Here is a 20,697-nt window from a genome sequence, read left to right as displayed (position 1 = left end):
CATTGCTGCAAAAACAAACACGACAAAGACATAGGGCAGTTTCTGTTCTTATAGAAAACTAGCAACATTTATCTCAACAGCCAGCTAAATCTTCAGAGACATAGCTCTGCTAGAAACATCTGTACTCAGGATGCTCACGATGGATGCTCTGTTGTGCAATAGGTGTTTCTATTTTCCTTTTTTCAGAAAATGAAGGGGCAGTTTGCCTCAGTGGTTAATTTGATTCTCTGTCTGTCAGGAGACAGAAGTATTTGCGGTTTTAAAATGATGTTTTTTCTTCCCAATTTCTGGTCATGAGATTAAAAGAAAAAAAATTAGGCTGAAAGCATATCTTATAAAAAGGGAAGCAGAACTGGACTTAAGGGACGTTTAAGAGTCTTCTCTGGACTTAAGGCACATGAAATAACATGGTGTTAATATACCAAGTGCTAAGTTTCTTCAGTCGTGCTCAACTCTGCGTGACCCTATGGTCTGTAGCCCACCAGGATTCTCTGTCCATAGGATTTTCCAGGCAAGAAGAGTGGAGTGGTAGCAATGCCCTCCTCCAGGGGATCTTCCCCACCCAAGGATCAAACTTGCGTCTCTTATGTCTCCTGCATTGTCAGGTGGGTTCTTTACTGCTGGCGCCACCTGGGAAGCCCAGTATAATAACATGGATATATGTCTTTTGGCCAGCCAGGCAGCACAACACCGAATCAGTTTGATTTTTGAATGATCTCATTAGGTGAGCGTAAGTGGGACGCACAGCCCTTCATCCCTTTCGCTATGGAAACTGAAAAAGGCAAGTTAGTCCCTCCCCCATCTCTGACAGCCAGAGCATGTGCGCCTGGTTTCAGCTCCACCATTAAGATGCTCCTGTCTGGGAACCTGGTCCTTGAGAAGAAGCTGAGGAGCTGTGAGGCCTTTAGCAATGACTTCAGAAATGAGCGGTCAGAGATCACACTCTGCAGTCGGCTTCCAGAGCTTTCTTGGCTCCTGTTTACATATCAAGCCTGCTTCTATACTTTGTGAACCCCTCTATGGTTTTATTAATCTCACCTATGCATAAAAGTCAGTGTTCCTTTCTATGGCTTGCAATCAAGGATGCAGACAGGAGAATATGATAATAATTTTTTGAGTCAGGAGACTGAAGAACCTACAACGTTGTTCTTTCTTGGGCTATAACCAGGCCAATAAGCAGCTCCTCTGTATTCCTTGCTCAAGTTTTTGACCAGTATAATTTTACTCATTTACCTTCCTTATCTCTTCCGACCTTAAAGATAGCAACATAGATCAATGAACACAGGATATCTCTTTTGTCTGTTTTGTTCATGGCTGAATCCTCATGATAGATTGTGGTTGTTTAGTTCTCAGCCATGTCCAACACTTTTGTGACCCCATGAACTGTAGCCTGCCAGGGCCTCTATCCATGGTATTTTGCAGGCAAGAATACTTGAGTAGGATGTCATTTCCTCTCCAGAGCATTTTCTGATCCAGGGACGGAACCTGCATCTCCATGTCTCCTGCATTGCAGGCAGATTCCTTACCAGTGAGCCAATGGGGAAGCTCCTTGTTAGATTAGTACCTGGTTTATAATAGGCACTTAATAATTATTTGTCGAATGGGTGAAGGAATAAATGAATGAATGGGAAAGGCATATGAAAATAAAAACATCAACTGTATTATAGTTATACTTAGTTGCAAGGCCCCTTAGGCCACTGGAGGACATGTGTTCACCAAGGGCAGACCAGCTGTCAAGAATAACAGGGAGGGGGAGTGATAATTATGCCAGCTTATCACTTCTAAATCTGCTTACAGATAATGGGGGAGAGTGAGCCAGGGGTGGACAGAGCCCAGGAGCTTCATGACAGGGAAGCTTGCTCCACAAGGAAAATAACAGCGGGGCTGAGAAACAATGTCCTGTGGTAAGACTTCCAAAGAATAGCAAGGATATAAAAGAAAGCCTTCCTAGGTGATCACTGCAAAGAAACAGAGGAAAACAGTGGAATGGGAAAGACTAGAGATCTCCTCAAGAAAATTAGAGATACCAAGGGAACATTTCATGCAAAGATGGGCTCAACAAAGGACAGAAATGGTATGGACCTAACAGAAGCAGAAGACATTAAGAAGAGGTGGCAAGAATACACAGAAGAACTATACAAAGAAAGATCTTAATGAGCCAGAAAACCATGATGGTGTGATCACTCACCTGGAGCCAGGCATCCTGGAGGTGAAGTCAAGTGGGCCTTAGGAAGCATCACTATGAACAAAGCTAGTGGCGGTGATAGAATTCCAGTTGAGCTATTTCAAATCCTGGAAGGTGATGCTGTGAAAGTGCTACACTCAATATGCCAGCAAATTTGGAAAACTCAGCAGTGGCCACAGGACTGGAAAAGGTCAGTTTTCATTCCAATCCCAAAGAAAGGCAATGCCAAAGAATGCTCAAACTACCGCACAATTGCACTTATCTCACACGCCAGTAAAGTGATGCTTAAAATTCTCCAAGCCAGACTTCAGCAATATGTGAACCGTGCACTTCCAGATGTTCAAGCTGGTTTTAGAAAAGGCAGAGGAACAAGAGATCAAATTGCCAACATCCGCTGGATCATCAAAAAAGCGAGAGAGTTCCAGAAAAACATCTGTATCTGCTTATTGACTATGCCAAAGCTTTTGACTGTGTGGATCACAATAAACTGTGAAAAATTTTGAAAGAGATGGGCATACATGACCACTTGACCTGCCTCTTGAGAAACCTGTATGCAGGTCAGGAAGCAACAGTTAGAACTGGACATGGAACAATAGACGGGTTCCAAATAGGAAAAGGAGCACGTCAAGGCTGTATATTGTCACCCTGCTTATTTAACCTCTATGCAGAGTACATCATGAGAAATGCTGCGCTGGAGGAAGCACAAGCTGGAATCAAGATTGTCCGGAGAAATATCAATAACCTTAGATGTGCAGATGACACCACCCTTATGGCAGAAAGTGAAGAGGAACTAAAGAGCCTCTTGATGAAAGTGAAAGGAGAGTGAAAAAGTTGGCTTAAAGCTCAACATTCAAAAAACGAAGATCGTGGCATCCAGTCCCATCACTTCATGGGGAATAGATGGGGAAACAGTGTCAGACTTTATTTTTCTGGGCTCCAAAATCACTGCAGATGGTAATTGCAGCCATGAAATTAAAAGACTCTTACTCCTTGGAAAGAAAGTTATGACTCACCTAGACTGCATATTAAAAAGCAGAGACATTACTTTGCCAACAAAGGTCAGTCTAGTCAAGGCTATGGTTTTTCCAGTGGTCATGTATGGATGTGAGAGTTGGATTGTAAAGAAAGCTGAGTGCTGAATTGATGCTTTTGAACTGTGATGTTGGAGAAGACTCTTGGACTGCAAGGAGATCCAAGCAGTGCATCCTAAAGGAGATCAATCCTGGGTGTTCATTGGAGGGAATGATGTTGAAGCTGAAGTTCCAGTATTTGGCCACCTGATACGAAGAGCTGACTCATTGGAAAAGACCCTGATGCTGGGAAAGATTGAGGGCAGGAAGAGAAGGGGATGACAGAGGATGATATGGCTGGATGGCATCATCGACTCAATGGACATGGTTTTGGGTGGACTCCGGGAGTCGGTGATGGACAGGGAGGCCTGGTGTGCTGCGGTTCATGGGGTCACCGAGAGTTGGACATGACTGAGCGACTGAACTGAACTGAGCGACTGAACTGAACTGAGCTAGAAAGATTCCAGAATTCCCAGGCAACTAAGCCCATGTGCCAAAACTACTGAAACCCTTCCTCTAGAGCCTGCCAGTAGCAGCTACCAATCTCAAGTACCTAGAGCCCATGATCCACAACCAGAGAACCTGCTGCAGTGGGAAGCCAGAGCTCCACAATGAAGAGTAGTCTCGGCTTACTGCAACTAGACAAAGCCTGTGCAAAGCAATGGAGAGCAGCACAGCCTATATATATGTGTATATATATACACATACATGCATATGTGCACATGAGCTCAGTTGTGTCCAACTCTTTGCAACCACATGGTTCTGTAAATTGCCAGGCTCCTCTGTCCATGGGATTTCCCAGGCAAGAATACCGGAGTGGTTTGCTGTTTCCTTCTCCAGGGGATCTTCTTGACCCAGGGATTGAACAGATTGGTGATTACCAGGGGCTGGGAGTCAGGGGAGTACGAAGTGTGTCCTTGCTACTGCTAAGTCACTTCAGTCATGTCCGACTCTGTGCGACCCCATAGATGGCAGCCCACCAGGCTTCGCATCCCTGGGATTCTCCAGACAAGAACAATGGAGTGGGTTGCCATTTCCTTCTCCAATGCATGAAAGTGAAATGTGAAAGTGAAGTCGCTCAGTTGTGTCTGACTCTTCACGACCCCATGGACTGCAGCCTACCAGGCTCCTCCATCCATGGGATTTTCCAGGCAAGAGTAGTGGAGTGGGGTGCCATTGCCTTCTCCAAGTGTGTCCTTAATGGAAATGGCTTTTCTTTTGGGGGTGATGATAACATTTTGGAACTTCATAGGGGTAATGTTTGTACAGCGTTGTGAATGTGCTAAATGCTACTGAATTATTCACTAAAAAAAAAAAAAAAAACTAGCTTGTTTGTATTTTTATTTTTTGGCCAAGATATGGGGCATGTGGGATCTTAGTTCCCTGACCAGGGATTGAACCTGTGTCCCCTGTAGTGGAAGCATGGAGTCCTAACCCCTGGGCTCCCAGAGGAGTCCCTGAATTGTTTACTTTAGAATGGTTAATGTTAGGTCATATGAAAATTGCCCCAATAAGAATGGCAACAACCACAAAAAATCCCATCTTTGGTAGAATACACAAAAACCTGATGATCTCTGGGAAGCTGTCAGCCACTTAAAAAGACAGAACCAGGAAGAGAGTGCTCAGGTTAGAGAGCCAGCACTACCAAAGCCATTCGTGCAACAGATTTTTACTGAGCATCTATCGTGTGCCAGGCTCTAGTTTACGTACTTGGAATATATCATTGAGTTAAAGTAAACAAAGCCCCTCTTCTCATGGAATTTGTGTTATAATGAGGGGAGACACATAATATATAAGAGACACTTTATAAAGGATATTCAAAGAATATAAAGTGCTATAAAAAAAAACTTGTGGTAGGGTAAGTGAGATCAGGAGTACTGAGGGGATTTTTCAATCTTAAATAGGATGGTCAGGGTAAGTCTCATTGAACAAGTGACGTGAGCACAGATTTGAAAGCAGTGAGGGAATTAGCTCCGTGGATATCTGGGGAAAGAGCGTTCCAAGCCAAAGGGATACGCTTGGTATTTCTAAGAACAAGGAGGCTGGAATGGGATGAGAGTGGGGGATAGCAAAGCAGGAAGAGCGGTATAAAGGGACCAGTGAGGTCAAACCCTTTAGTGTCCTGTGGGCAGCTATAGAGGTTGGACTTTGATGACCCAGTGCATGAGAATTTGTTGTGGTGTTCTGAATTATATAACTAAACTTTTATGTGTTTTATAAATGACTGTGACTGCTGCACTAAGCCCAGACAAAAGAGAGGCAAAGATGGAAACAGGGAGATGAATTAGGCATCTGTTGCAGTTGCCTCTGAGAGAAATGAGAGTGCATGAGAGCAGGATAGTAGCCATAAAGCTGGGGAGAAGTGGTCAGAACCTGGATACATGTTGAAGATCGTGCTGACAGGATTTCCTTGCTGGCTTGGCTCTTCTTTGTAAGGGGGGTGGGGGGGTGTGGGAAACCACAAGGATAGCTCTGAGGTGTTGACCTGAAACCTGGAGAGATGGAATGACTGTGAATTAATATGAGAAGACCATGGACCCAGTGGTTTGGGGAAGGAAGATCCTGGTAGAGTTTTGGACACATTAGGTGGAAGATGTTCTTTTAATATGCAAAGGGAGTTGTTATATAGGCTGTGGGCTATATGAAGAGAGAGTCTGGGAGGGAAATCTGAGCTTGGATGTGTAAGTTGGAAGCTGTTGGAATGTAAGTAGTACTTAAGATCACAGTCAGAGAAGTGAGGAGGGCTGAGGACTGGGTCTGCGATCGCGCCAACATTAGGAAGTTTGAGAGACAAAGAGGCACCGTCACAGGAGATGAGAAAGAGCAGCAAGTGAGATGCGAGGAGAGTCAGGGAAATGTGGAATCCTGGAAAGTACAAGGGAAGCCATGGCTATGCAGTGTCATGGATACTACAGTGACCCCATGTATCAAACACTGCTGTGTGTTCAGTTAGGTGTGGACTGAGAATTGAGCACTGGATTTGTCAATGTGATTGTAACCAGGGACCTTTACAAGAGCAGTTTCAGAGCACTGGTGAGAGAGATCCTGCTCACGTGAATTTAGAAGAAGGGAGCAGAAGAAGGATTGTAGGCAAGGAATGCAAATAATTTTTTGGATAAATTTCACTACAAAGCACGGGCAGAAGCTGGCAAAGGAAGTGGTTTCAAGAGAAGTTATTTGAAAGTGGGGAAAATAAGATCATATGTATTAAACACATTAGAGAAGAGGACAGATAAACCAGGAGAGCTTAAAGACTGGTGGTGAGTGTCCAGGTAAAGATGAAGACTGAGGATGAGTAAGGAGGACTAGAAGCAAGAAGCCGACATCTCAGTGCTGATTGGATCACGTGGGATGTGAACAAGAGGGAGACTCTGTGAAGGGACCAGTGGAACTGATTCTATTGCCTTCATCACACAGGCAAGGAGACATGGGAAATTCTTGTCGGAATCCCCTGCATAGCACATTGTATGTACTTCTCCTTACAGTTGATAACAATGTGCTTTCCTCAGCAATACTTTTCATCCCCAAGGCTTGGTTTCTTTGGCTCTAAAATATGGCTAACAGGGGGACACCTCCTTAGTACACGGTGCATGCAAAGCTCTCAGAAGAGTGTAGGACACAGAGAAAACGTTATTGTTATAATGGTCATTCTCAAGCAGCTCTTTTTTTCATCTTCACAAAACCACAAATGAAGTAATTCCTCTAATTTCTGCATTGTAGGACTGACAGGAAAAGTATCTAACAGCCGGTTTATCATCCGCAGTGACCAAGGAGTGGCACCAGCTATGGTGCTTGAGCAGGGCTCCGGGGTCCCTTGCAGTGGGAAACATTATCCCTTTAGTCAATGGACTGTAGCGAGGTGAGTGAGTGGGTGAGGATGGAGTGGGAAGCCTGTGGGGACTACCGCCATGGTAACCAGGTGACAGCTATTTTCAAACATGATATAATATTTCAGGATTATTACAGCCTGATGAATAGTGTGGCTCCTATCTGAACTTAGGAAAGAATTATAATTTTCAGAGCAGGTGACATCAGGGTGGGCAGCCTTTACTGAAATGTATAATGGAGATGCTTCTTTCTGTTGGCTAGCTTAGTTTTTTTAAAAGCAGGGAAAGTTAGCGGAAACAGAAACTTAGGATGAAAGAGTTCCTCTTTGTTAGCATGCCTCTGTGTGTGTACATATTGTGGAGTAGGGGGACATTTTTTCCTGGGTTGCCTCCTCTGCTTACCCTGCACAGAAGAACATTCCGATGTATTTATTGGTTAAATTGTTGGGAATACTGACTCACTGTGTGTGGAAGGCTGTGCATTTATTTACCTGTGACTTGTTTCTACTGCAGCCTCCGCCAGATAACCAGATGCATGAGGTCAGCTGTTTTTCTCCTTTTGTCTTGCCTTTATAAAATTCACTTGTTACTTTTTAGAATCCTGTACCACTTAACCAATTAGAGGATAATAGGAGCCTAGGTAACCTTCTGGTGAGGCTTTTAGTTTAGGTCAAGTGTTCTGCTGTCTTTGATTTGGAATGGTGTCTTATATACTATTTTAATTCATTGAATGTTTGTTTTCATGGAGGAATTCATGGGTGTGGAAGGATTGACCACACACAATTAAGGCACCTCTAGTTTCTTTAATTAACACCATTAAAGTCTCATTCTAACTGCTAACTAGTAAAATGAACTTTAAAATATGAAAGGAATGATTAATGTAAAGGCCACCCTGCTCCTTTAATAAATGACTGAAGTGTCAAGGGATATGTTTTCAAAAGAAGCAAGTAATCGAGGTGAAGAAACAAAATCACAGAGTATTTTAAGAAACGTAATAGATATTCCTGTAAGCTAATGCAATCCATGAAGATTAGAGATTGATATGAAAGGTTAAGTAACTGTGAATAGCAAACATTTGAGAACAAAGACAATAGAAATCAAAGTTAATGAAAGCATATTTCGCAGTTGTCAATAATGACACCATCAAAAACCAAAACACAACAGACTTCCTGAAATTTTCAAGAGGGAGGGAAGGGAAGTGGTTAGACTAAGAGATGAATACCACCGGGGCTTCCCTGGTGGCTCAGAGGTTAAAGCATCTGCCTGCAATGCGGTGAGACCCAGGTTTGCTCCCTGGGTTGGGAAGATCCCCTGGAGAAGGAAATGGCAGTCCACTCCAGTATTCTTGCCTGGAGAATCCCATGGAGAGAGGAGCCTGGTGGGCTATACGGTCCATGGGGTTGCAAAGAGTCAGACATGACTGAGTGACTTCACTTTCACCACTTTGCTTAAAATGGCATTTATCCAGAAATGATGGAGAACACAATTATTAACTGAACTTTTAGCACACACAATGTGAATGATTGAATATTACCAATACATATTATAAATCACTTTGTCCTTTTGCATTTGAAAGGTTTAGAAAATGATAGTTATAATGCTAAATTCCTTTGTAATTTGATTATTTCTTCATCTAAAGTATATAAATAAACATGTCCTATCAGTTAGCTTGGGTCAAGTTCTCTGGAAACCAGATGCAGAGACACAGAGAGTGTGTGAAGGAAATTTAGTAGCGGGTACTCTTGGGATCAGCGCCTATGAGAGAGTGAGGGAAGCGGGTCTGTTGAACTGTGATGCACAGAGCCCTCAGCTAGAGTCTTTAGAGTGGCCCAGAATCAGTGAGTGACGTAAGGCAACTCTGGCTGACATCAGGCAGCCGTTGGATATGAATTGCCCTTGTCAGTGGGACATAAACTTGGATGAGGCAGGTCCTCTGACTCAGGCAGAGTCTCAGCTCTGAGAGGTCAGCAGCCGACTGTCCCGGCAGCCTGTGGAAAGGATGCCAAGAGCCTGAAGGGGGATCTGGGTGACATTCCACAGCACCCACCCCACTAGTTGCTATGGAGTATTTTCTCTCAGGTAGGACATATGTCTTCATGTTATCCTTTTCTGCTAAAGAATAATATCCATTAACATTAGGGAGCTAGGCAGATCATATTGAAGGAGATCTTGTTAGGGCTATTTGAGAATAGCGTATAGAGGAAGAAAATAAGATTAAAAAAATCAAATTACCACTGTCCTAGGGCAGATTCTAATAAGTACTTTTCTAGACATTCAGTAATCTGTATTTATTCTTTTATATCAATTACTGTAATATCCAACCCAGTGACCTGAGAGATTTAATGCAGCTACTAAAAAATATGCCTAATTTTCACTAGGCAATGGTTCTTGCTTGATAATAGCTGTTCTAATGCTACATTTGCTTCCTTGGGACTCTCAGCTTTATCATTTTTTTTTTTTTAGAATGGAAGTGATGTATGGCCCCTCAGACCCCTATGATTATCCTTATTCCATAGCTGTGAAAATAAGAAAGTCATATTCTGGAACATTTACCCGAACATTTTGAATACATTTACCCGAAGAAAATGAGAACTGGGTTAAGACAATAAGTTGTTAGAACTTAATAGGAATTAAACCAGCTGCTTAATTCGGATCTGCTACATCTCACACTGGTTTCTTCAACAAAACAGAAAACCCAGGAGGGCACTGTGGTGCCATATTGCTTGATTTCTGTGCAGCAGTGATGCTATGACCAGTTTGTCCTTCTGGAGACTTGCCCTCGTTGGCTCTCGAGACACTAGTTTCTTCATGATTATTATGTTGCTCCATTCTGCCAGCTCTGCCAGGCTCTCCAAGGACTTCTTTTCCTCTCTCCACTCTTTATGTGTGGATGTCTCCCTGAATTATGGTCACTTTTCTTTTTCATCCACATTACATTGGTCTGGGATGATGTAATTTATTTTGTGGCTTCAAACCTACCGATGTTCTGGGGATGTTTAAATGTCTTTCTACAGAGTTTAAGATGAGCAAGTCCAGTGGCCCGCTAGACAACTTCATTTGCATGTTCCACAGATGTATCAACTCAGCACATAAGATAGAACACACCAACTAATAATAATCATCCACTATTTTCTATCTTGGTGGCTGTCATTATCGTTTATGGTCATCCCAGTTGTCCAGCTAGGAAAACAAAATCATCCTTGACCTCATCTCTCCTGCCAAAAGCTGGTGCCCAATCTGTTTATTCTGTCTTGCCATGTCTTGAAACAATCTTCTTCTTTCCCCTTTATATCTCTGTATCAACTATGTCTTTTTTTTTTTTTCATTGCAACTTTGCCTTCTTTCAATGATTTTTAACACGATGAAAAAGATCTAATTTGCTAACAGTTGTGAGAGTTTCTTCTGAGGAAGAAATACTCTTTATGGGAATATGCCTTGATGTGCCTGCTTGGGGGTGGCTGAACCACTCCAGGCAGAGAAGTGTACAGGAATCTGACATCAGAGCAGAGGGCATGCTGGCCAAATAGAGAAAAAACCATTTCTTGCTCCTAAGAATATGCCCAAAAGGAGTGAGAAAGTCACAGTGATACAGTAAGGAAAGAGAAACAGGTAACTGCTAAGGGAAACCCAGTTAGACTCTAGTGGGCTGCAATGGATGGCCAAGGGGATTTTGTGTTGTTGACATGTAAACCTTTCTGCATCTTACCGAAGAAAATTTCAGTGTAGTCTTCAAAACAAAATAAGAAAAAAAAAAACCAATAAACTGAAGACTTGGTGTGGGCTTCCCTGGTGGCTCAGATGGTAAGAAATCTGCCTGCAATACAAGAGATGCAGCTTCGACCCCTGGGTGAGGAAGATCCCCTGATGAAGGGCATGGCGACCCACTCCAGTATTCTTGCCTGGAGAATCCCGTGGACAGAGATCCCTGACGGGCTACAGTCCATGGGGTCGCAAAGGGTCTGACACAACTGAACAACTAACACTCACAAAGACTTGGTGTAAATGAAGAAAGTTTTTATTGTGTGTTTGAAATCAAAGGAGAAAGCTGGATTATCTATTGGGGTTGAAAGGGAATAGAAGCCTGAGAGACTGGAGAAGCCAGGAAACAAAAACTCCTCAGGGAACTAGCAGAACTCTCTGAGAGGACCCTGCCCTTGGGGGAATCCCAGGATATTCTTATTATGTCACTAAACGGGGTCAATGCCGCTGACATCAGGGTTACACATTGGTCACGCTGTCATCAGAGCCACTGTGCTTTCTAAAGTACAAGCACATCTTTTGCAAAATACTTCAGTGATTCCCTGTCGTTTCCGCATAGAATCTACACTTCTCATCAGTATAGAATCTATGCTTCTCATCAGTGAACACACAATCTATTACCACCTGCACCAACATCTCTTGTCATTGTTCTCCCGTCTCTAAACTCTGGTTCAATGCAGGTAATAAACATCCCCTTGGTTTGACTCTCTTCTCTATGATTGGATGCCTACTTTCTTGTCTTTGTCTGGCTAAGCTCATATATTGATAAACATGATATTTTCCCTACCTTTTCTGTCTTCCCCTGCCTTTGCTCCTTTTTTCATTCACCTGAAATTTCCATTTCTTTGCATATATAACATGCCAATATTTGAAAGGCATGTTCATGTAACAAAACAGATACGGGTGATATGAGATGGAGAAAATAGCATTTATTGGAATTCTTGGAGAAGGAACATATTTGGAAGAAACTCAGTAGGTATGCTTATGGAATTAGGAATGGTGGCTAAGTGATCAAGTTAGCTTTGTAGGTATACAAAGAAAATTACAACACAGTGTGGAAAGTGTGATGGAAAGGGCCTACAGAAAGACCTAAGGGAGTACAAAAAAAGACACTTGACTAATTTCAAGGACTAGGAGACTCTGTTTCTGAACCCTGAATGCCTGGATCCTAAAATAACTAGAAGCTATTTTCAGTATTTATAAAAAGCCAGTAGAAATGATTCATTATTATTGCAGACCTGCCCATGTTAATTAAAATGCCAATTTTCTTTGCTTTAGCCTGGAATTATAATTAGCACACTGTAGAAATACCAATTTTTCTAGGTTGTTTTAAATTGATGAAGGTAAAGTCCCTTATAGATAGTTGGACTTTTCCTTCTTCTGTCTAGTGAGGCTTCTATCGCCATACTCATCTGCCATATTGTCCCACTTTAAAAATGTCAATTTCTCCCCTCTTCTGGCCCCATTCTATCACTAGATCTTTCTCTTGTACACAAATTCTGTCCATTTCCCTAAGTACAATGCCTGCTTCGTAAACTTGTGGTTTCACTGCTGTGGTAAAGTATAATTTCAAAGTGATATCTATTTCCCATTCTCTGATTTAAGCAAAACCTGTCTGTTTTGTTATTCTCCTGGTGAGTTCCATTTGCCACTCTATAGATTACAAGTGTGACTTTCATTTGTGACAATGGGAATTCTTCCTGTGAAATCAACTCAAAGAACCCCAACTGGGGAAGAAGAGAGTCTCAGGAAAAAATAAAAGCAGAAACATTTGTTCTTCAAGGATGTTCTAGGCCTTTTGATGCTTCTTTGACAGCAGCTTTGTGTGGGAGTGCCCTCGGAGGGGGCTAGAGAGGGAAAGCACTTGGATTCTTTGTTCTTAGGACTTCTGGAACTTTTTTGGCTATGTTTTTTCATATAATAGTACCTTTCCAAAGCATCTGGTAAGTGTTTTAAGTGGTTTCACATCTATCATCTTATTTGATTCTCCTAGCAGCTGTTTCTAAGATCCAAGAAATTCTGGAGCTGAAAGATAGCTTGAGGTCATTTAGGTTAATCCTGTTCCTCTTACATTAAAAGAAGCCCATTCTAGAGAGTTTAAGTGGTAAAAATCTGACCATCACTACTAGGTCTTGGCCTGTGCCCTTTTTTGAGCAAAATAGATCATCAGAGTCTCAAATTCCTCCCTTCCCAATTCCCATCATGGAAAAGCCCACTCTGGGTTCTAGGTGAGTTCTAGGTGTTTTGCAGACAATGGAACTAAGGGCTTTAAATTTCTTCTACAAAAAAAAAAAGGTTGTGATTGAATAGTTATTGCTCCAGGGCCTACTTTTTATGCTCCTTTTTGTATTAACCTCATGCTAGTGATACCTAGCCCAGTTACACTTTGGTTCTCTCCTTTGATTCCTGGAGATAAGAAAATCATTTACTTTTGGGGGTCATGGAGGGAGGGTAGGTTTTGTAACCTGTCACTTATGCCAATTCCTATGGGAGCTTTCAGGCTTCCCAGGTGGCTCAATGGTAAAGAATCCACCTGCCAATGAAGGAGACGCAGCTTTGATACCTGGGTCAGGAAGATCTCCTGGAGAAGGGAATGGCAACCCACTCCAGTATTCTTGTCTGGAAAATCCCGTGGGCAGAGGAGCCTGGCACGCCTCAGTCCATGGAGTTGCAAAGAGTCCAGCACAGATGAGTGACTGAGCATGCAAGCATGGGAGATTTCAATCAAGATGTTTAATAACCCAAATAGGAACTAAGAGCCAATTTATAAATATCTGGAAGAGCCCCCAGTAACCCATCTCCCAGGATGCTATTCAGAGCTCAGTAGAGTTTGTAGCACAGTCCAGGGAGCCTGTAGGAGGCCCCTTATCCTTTGCCTTTGAATCTTGGTTGTACTGGCAGAGCTGATTTTTGACCTGACTACCCATTTAATTTCCTCATGGCAGAGGTAAAAGAGAAAAAAGTGGCCCATGACCTGACTCAGAAGACAGGCTTTGCCCTGGTCAGCTTACCATAAGTGGTCTCACATGGGTCCTGTAATCACATTAAGGGAGTATGATCTTTCCTACCTTAGCAAGGCCTTTGCCTCCAGCTCTGAACTCAGATTGGCAACTCCTTCTGCACAGTAGAGGGTTAACTAGAGCAGTATGGGGTCAGGAGGCAAAAAACTCCTTTCTCACACAAGGCTGACTTCAGAGAGCAGCTGTAAGGCAGGAAAGTATTAATGCAAGCAGACTCCTTGGAACACAATAAGGACTCACCACAGTTTGGCTCTTATTGTTATTTTTTTTTTAAAGATTTTTTTATGTGGACCATTTTTTAAAGTCATCATTGAATTTGCTACAGTACTGCTTCTGTTTTATGTTTTGGTTTTTTGGCCCTGATGTAGGTGGGATCCTAGCTTCCTACCAGGGGATGGAACGTGCACCTTCTGCCTTGGAAGGTGAAGTCTTAACCACTGGACCACCAGGGAAGGCCCTCAGCTCTTATTATTCCTGGGTGCTCCTCATCCTTTGGGGAATTGTGATAACCAAAATAAATCCCATCAAATAGGAAATATAAATGTTTGAACTACACTGGGAAAGGGAGCCCATAGGTAAGGTGAAATCTTTACTTTTTCCTCTTAGCTGAGGGGTCCAGTCTTGGTGAGAAGTAATTAAAGCTCCAGGAATCTTTTCATTTTTACAGGTTGAGACTAGGAGAAACCACCTATCAACTTCTATAGTTTTAGCAGATGTTTGTTCAGTTACAGTTTACATTTTGACTCAGACACCCTTTTAAGGGCTTATCTCATGTCCTTCTGTATGCCCTTGTACTAAAACATCTATTTTGTATGTCTTTGTCTGAATCATTCTATGTTGATAGAAAACGCTCTCCCCTATTAATGCCTCCTATCATTGTGCCTTCCAAGATATTAATGCCCCTGAATTTAGGTGTTCAAGTGCTCTGATAGTTTAGTCCTATTTATTAAAAGTTTAGGAAGTTCATGATTCCAAATACTTTCTAGGTCTTACCATTGGAATAGCTCAAAGCCAGGCAGCGGGTGTGTAATCTAAATTTTACTATTAATATTTACTTGTCCTAGAACTCTGATCAAGATACTTAGTCTCTGTTTGTATTAGTTTCTACATTTACAAAACAGGGGTAATAATAGAACAACCAAATAGGATTAAAAGAATTAATATACAGAAAGCACTTAGAGATCTATCGAATGCATATAGTAAACATCACCACTGCAATTATTCTGTAAGTAAAATTAATATTATCCGTGTGGATCACAATAAACTGTGGAAAATTCTGAAAGAGATGGGAATACCAGACCACCTGACCTGCCTCTTGAGAAAACTATATGCAGGTCAGGAAGCAACAGTTAGAACTGGACATGGAACAACAGACTGGTTCCAAATAGGAAAAGGAGTACGTCAAGGCTGTATATTGGCACCCTGCTTATTTAACTTATATGCAGAGTACATCATGAGAAATGCTGGGCTGGAAGAAGCACAAGCTGGAATCAAGATTGCCGGGAGAAATATCAATAACCTCAGATATGCAGATGACACCACCCTTATAGCAGAAAGTGAAGAGGAACTAAAAAGCCTCTTGATGAAAGTGAAAAAGGAGAGTGAAAAGTTGACTTAAAGCTCAACATTCAGAAAACGAAGATCATGGCATCTGGTCCCATCACTTCATGGGAAATAGATGGGGAAACAGTGGAAACAGTGTCAGACTTTATTTTTGGGGGCTCCAAAATCACTGCAGATGGTGACTGCAGCCATGAAATTAAAAGACGCTTACTCCTTGGAATGAAAGTTATGACCAACATAGAGAGCATATTCAAAAGCAGAGACATTACTTTGCCAACAAAGGTCAGTCTAGTCAAGGCTATGGTTTTTCCAGTGGTCATGTATGGATGTGAGAGTTGGACTGTGAAGAAGGCTGAGTGCCAAAGAATTGATGCTTTTGAACTGTGGTGTTGGAGAAGACTCTTGAGAGTCCCTTGGACTGCAAGGAGATCCAAGCAGTGCATCCTAAAGGAGATCAGTCCTGGGTGTTCATTAGAAGGACTGACGCTGAAGCTGAAACTCCAGTACTTTGGCCACCTCATGCGAAGAGTTGACTCATTGGAAAAGACTCTGATGCTGGGAGGGATTGGGGGCAGGAGGAGAAGGGGACGACCGAGGATGAGATGCCTGGATGGCATCACCGACTCAATGGACATGGATTTGAGCAAACTCCGGTAGATGGTGATGGACAGGGAGGCCTGGCATGCTGTGATTCATGGGGTCGCAAGGAGTCGGACACGACTGTGCGACTGAACTGAACTGAACTGAACTGAAAGGTAATCAACCCTGAATATTCTTTGGAAGGACTGATGCTGAAGCTGAAGCTCCAATACTTGTTGAGAAGAGCCAACTCATTGGAAAAGACCCTGATTCTGGGAAAGATCGAAGGCAGGAGAAGGGGGCAGCAGAGGAAGAGATGGTTGTATGGCATCATCGACTCAATGGACATGAGTTTGAGCAAACACTGGGAGATAGTGAATGATGGTGAAGCCTGGCATGCTGCACTTCATGGGGTTGCAAAGAGTCAGACATGACTTCAGAACTGAATAACAACAAAAGCAGTATTAAGATCCCTCCCACACAGGGAACTATATTTAACATCCTATGGTAAACCATTATGGAAAATAATATAAAAAAGAATGTCTATAAATGTATAACTGAGTCACTCTGCTGTATAGCAAAGATTGGTACAACATATTAAGTCAATTATACTTAAATAAAAAAATAGATTCTTTCCCATAATGCTTTATGGGAACCATGTAATTTATGAAATATGTTACTACCTTACTGCCTTGCAATATCAATATCAAGTTTGGGTCTTGGAATACCCACATTATTGGAAAGATGCCATAAACTATAAGGAGATTAGAAATGAACATGTAAATAAAATAAAGGAAAACTCAACTATCGTCTAAAAACAAAAATGTTTCAGTAGTTTTTAATATATCAGTAACTGTTCTCACTAGAAGCTAAAGTCCATTTAATTTAAGAACTGATATAATTCTTCCAACCACAGACAAACAAGTTAATGCTCAGTTCAATTCAGTTGCTCAGTCATGTCAGATTCTTTGCGACCTCATGAATTGCAGCACGCCAGGCCTCCCTGTCCATCACCAACTCCCGGAGTTCATTCAGACTCATGTCCATCGAGTCAGTGATGCCATCCAGCCATCTCATCCTCGGTCGTCCCCTTCTCCTGCCCCCAATCCCTCCCAGCATCAGAGTCTTTTCCAATGAGTCAACTCTTTGCATGAGGTGGCCAAAGTACTGGAGTTTCAGCTTTAGCATCATTCCCTCCAAAGAAATCCCAGGGTTGATCTCCTTCAGAATGGGCTGGTTGGATCTCCTTGCAGTCCAAGGGACTCTCAAGAGTCTTCTCCAACACCACAGTTCAAAAGCATCAATTCTTCAGCGCTCAGCCTTCTTCACAGTCCAACTCTCACATCCTACATCACCACAGGAAAAACCATAGCCTTGACTAGACGGACCTTAGTCAGCAAAGTAATGTCTCTGCTTTTGAATATATTATCTATGTTGGTCATAACTTTTCTTCCAAGGAGTAAGCGTCTTTTAATTTCATGGCTGCAGTCACCATCTGCAGTGATTTTGAAGCCCCAAAAAATAAAGTCTGACACTGTTTCCACTGTTTCCCCATCTATTTCCCATGAAGTGATGGGACCAGATGCCATGATCTTCGTTTTCTGAATGTTGAGCTTTAAGCCAACTTTTTCACTCTCCTCTTTCACTTTCATCAAGAGGCTTTTTAGTTCCTCTTCACTTTCTGCCATAAGAGTGGTGTCATCTGCATATCTGAGGTTATTGATATTTCTCCCGGCAATCTTGATTCCAGCTTGTGTTTCTTCCAGTCCAGAATTTCTCATGATGTACTCTGCATATAAGTTAAATAATCAGGGTGCCAATATACAGCCTGACGTACTCCTTTTCCTATTTGGAACTGGTGTGTTGTTCCATGTCCAGTTCTAACTGTTGCTTCCTGACCTGCATATAGTTTTCTCAAGAGGCAGGTCAGGTGGTCTGGTATTCCCATCTCTTTCAGAATTTTCCACAGTTTATTGTGATCCACACAGTCAACGGCTTTGGCATGGTCAATAAAGCAGAAGTAGATGTTTTTCTGGAACTCTCTTGCTTTTTTGATGATCCAGCAGATGTTAGCAATTTGATCTCTGGTTCCTCTGCCTTTTCTCAAACCAGCTTGAACATCAGGAAGTTCATGGTTCATGTATTGCTGAAGTCTGGCTTGGGGAATTTTGAGCATTACTTTACTAGCATGTGAGATGAGTGCAATTGTGCGGTAGTTTGAGCATTCTTTGACATTGCCTTTCTTTGGGATTGGAATGAAAACTGACCTTTTCTAGTCCTGTGGCCACTGCTGAATTTTCCAAATTTGCTGGCATATTGAGTGCAGCACTTTCACAGCATCATCTTTCAGGATTTGAAACAGCTCAACTGGAATTCCATCACCTACACTAGCTTTGTTTGTAGTGATGCTTTCTAAGGCCCACTTGACTTCACATTCCAAGATGTCTGGCTCTAGGTTAGTGTTCACATCCTCATGATTATCCGGGTTGTGAAGATCTTTTTTGTACAGTTCTTCCGTGTATTCTTGCCACCTCTTCTTAATATCTTCTGCTTCTGTTAGGTCCATACCGTTTCTGTCCTTTATCAAGCCCATCTTTGCATGAAATGTTCCCTTAGTATCTCTAATTTTCTTGAAGAGATCTCTAGTCTTTCCCATTCTGTTGTTTTCCTCTATTTCTTTGCATTGATCACTGAAGAAGGCTTTCTTATCTCTTCTTGCTATTCTTTGGAACTCTGCATTCAGATGCTTATATCTTTCCTTCTCTCCTTTGCTCTTCGCCTCTCTTCTTTTCACAGCTATTTGTAAGGCCTCCCCAGACAGCTATTTTGCTTTTTTGCATTTCTTTTCCATGGGGATGGTCTTGATCCCTGTCTCTTGTACAGTGTCATGAACCTCTGTCCATAGTTCATCATGCACTCTATCTATCAGATCTAGGCCCTTAAATCTATTTCTCACTTCCTGTATAATCATAAGGGATTTGATTTAGGTCATACATGAATGGTCTAGCGGTTTTCCCTACTTTCTTCAATTGAAGTCTGAATTTGGTAATAAGGAGTTCATGATCTGAGCCACAGTCAGCTCCTGGTCTTCTTTTTGTTGACTGTATAGAGTTTCTCCATCTTTGGCTGCAAAGTATATAATCAATCTGATTTTGGTGTTGACCATCTGGTGATGTCCATGTGTAGAGTCTTCTCTTGTGTTGTTGGAAGAGGGTGTTTTTAATGCTGCAAAGATTTTTTTCTACTAAAAGAGAATGAAGTAAGCTCTCTACATGAGTAGGAACATTCTAGAACTCTCTGCCAGGATTTCATTTACCTAGAGATTTCAGTCTTGTTGTAAAAGCTAAATTATTTGAATGCCCTTGTATTTGTCTATAGACTTTCCTGTTTTTTTTTTTCTTCAGCTGAAGTCAGTGATTGTCTATATTAGTGACTAAGATGACTGTGAAGATTTCTGTATATAAACCTTGTATACTGTGCTTTAGATCAGTTTGAGGGATTTTTGAAGGATAGTTTTGATTATAAACAATTACGGCTTTAACCATGGAGACATAGGATTAATTTTCCTACCACTGATCCCCTGCAGGTTGGCCTTCTAGTTAAGTAATTGAGTTTCCTTGAAGTTCCATACAGACTGGTTTTGAGTCAGTGCTTAGGATGATCAGTCCTAATCAGCTGCAAATTTGGACACTGACCTCCTATCTTCATCCGTACCATCTTGGGAGGAAGGTGCTGCAGTTATCCTCAACAGTGAATACTTAAGATGAAAGGATATGATTGGAACCAAGGCTCTGTTAACTAACATTGCTGTTGTACCTTGGCCCCTGTTCAAACCAGGAAAGGGGCATGCTTCCTTAATTATGCAGTGTAGGAGCCCTAGAGGCCCAAAGTTTGGGTCCCTCTTTTATCATCTGAAATACAAATGTGATAGATTTCTATGCACAACCCAAGCAGGTCTGCTATATGGGACCATTGGCTATTTGCACCAAATTGTGTGATAACCATGGCTTGTATGGGCGCATGCTAAGTTGCTTCAGTCATGTCTGACTCTGTGACCCCACTCAGTGTGGCCTGTCAGGCTCCTCTGTCCATGGGATTCTCCAGGCAAGAATACTGGAGAGGGTTGCCATTCCCTTCTCCAAGATGGAATAGTATACATACATATATTTTATACATTTACAAATCTTACTTTTTAAATTTTAAAGAGGCAAAATTCTCCCATTGCTTCCTCTATCTTTTCCAGCAGAGTTAGAAGGTTAAGGAAGACATAAGCCTAAAACCCTAAACCTCAGTTTTTCAGCCTTTTGCACTTTTCTGCTTGTTATATTATTGAAGTCTAGGCATTGTGTCTATGTCATGTTGCTATAGTCTATTGGCTTCAAGCAGCAATAACAACAGTAGAAAGTTTGAATATCATTTTCCAAGCACTTGTGACAAGCAGTTCAAAGTATTATCTTCCTTAATTCTCATAAGTACCCTCCAAAAAATTATTTACTGTTTTATAAGTGAATAAATAGATGATCAGAGAGGATGAGGAACTTGTTTGTGGATCCATAGCAAAAAGATGACTGATCTTTGAATCAGTCCCTAATCTGTCTGACTCCAGCTTTCAAGCTCTAAAACTTAATCCTCTAGCACCTTTCAACTCTGGGAGTGAGGTGGGGACCCGGATCTGCCACATTACCTCAGTCTCT

Source organism: Budorcas taxicolor, chromosome 16 (assembly GCF_023091745.1).
Source record: "Budorcas taxicolor isolate Tak-1 chromosome 16, Takin1.1, whole genome shotgun sequence".
NCBI classification, from domain to species: domain Eukaryota; kingdom Metazoa; phylum Chordata; class Mammalia; order Artiodactyla; family Bovidae; genus Budorcas; species Budorcas taxicolor.
The sequence above is the reverse complement of the archived record's forward strand: the minus strand, read 5'-3'. Positions refer to the sequence as shown.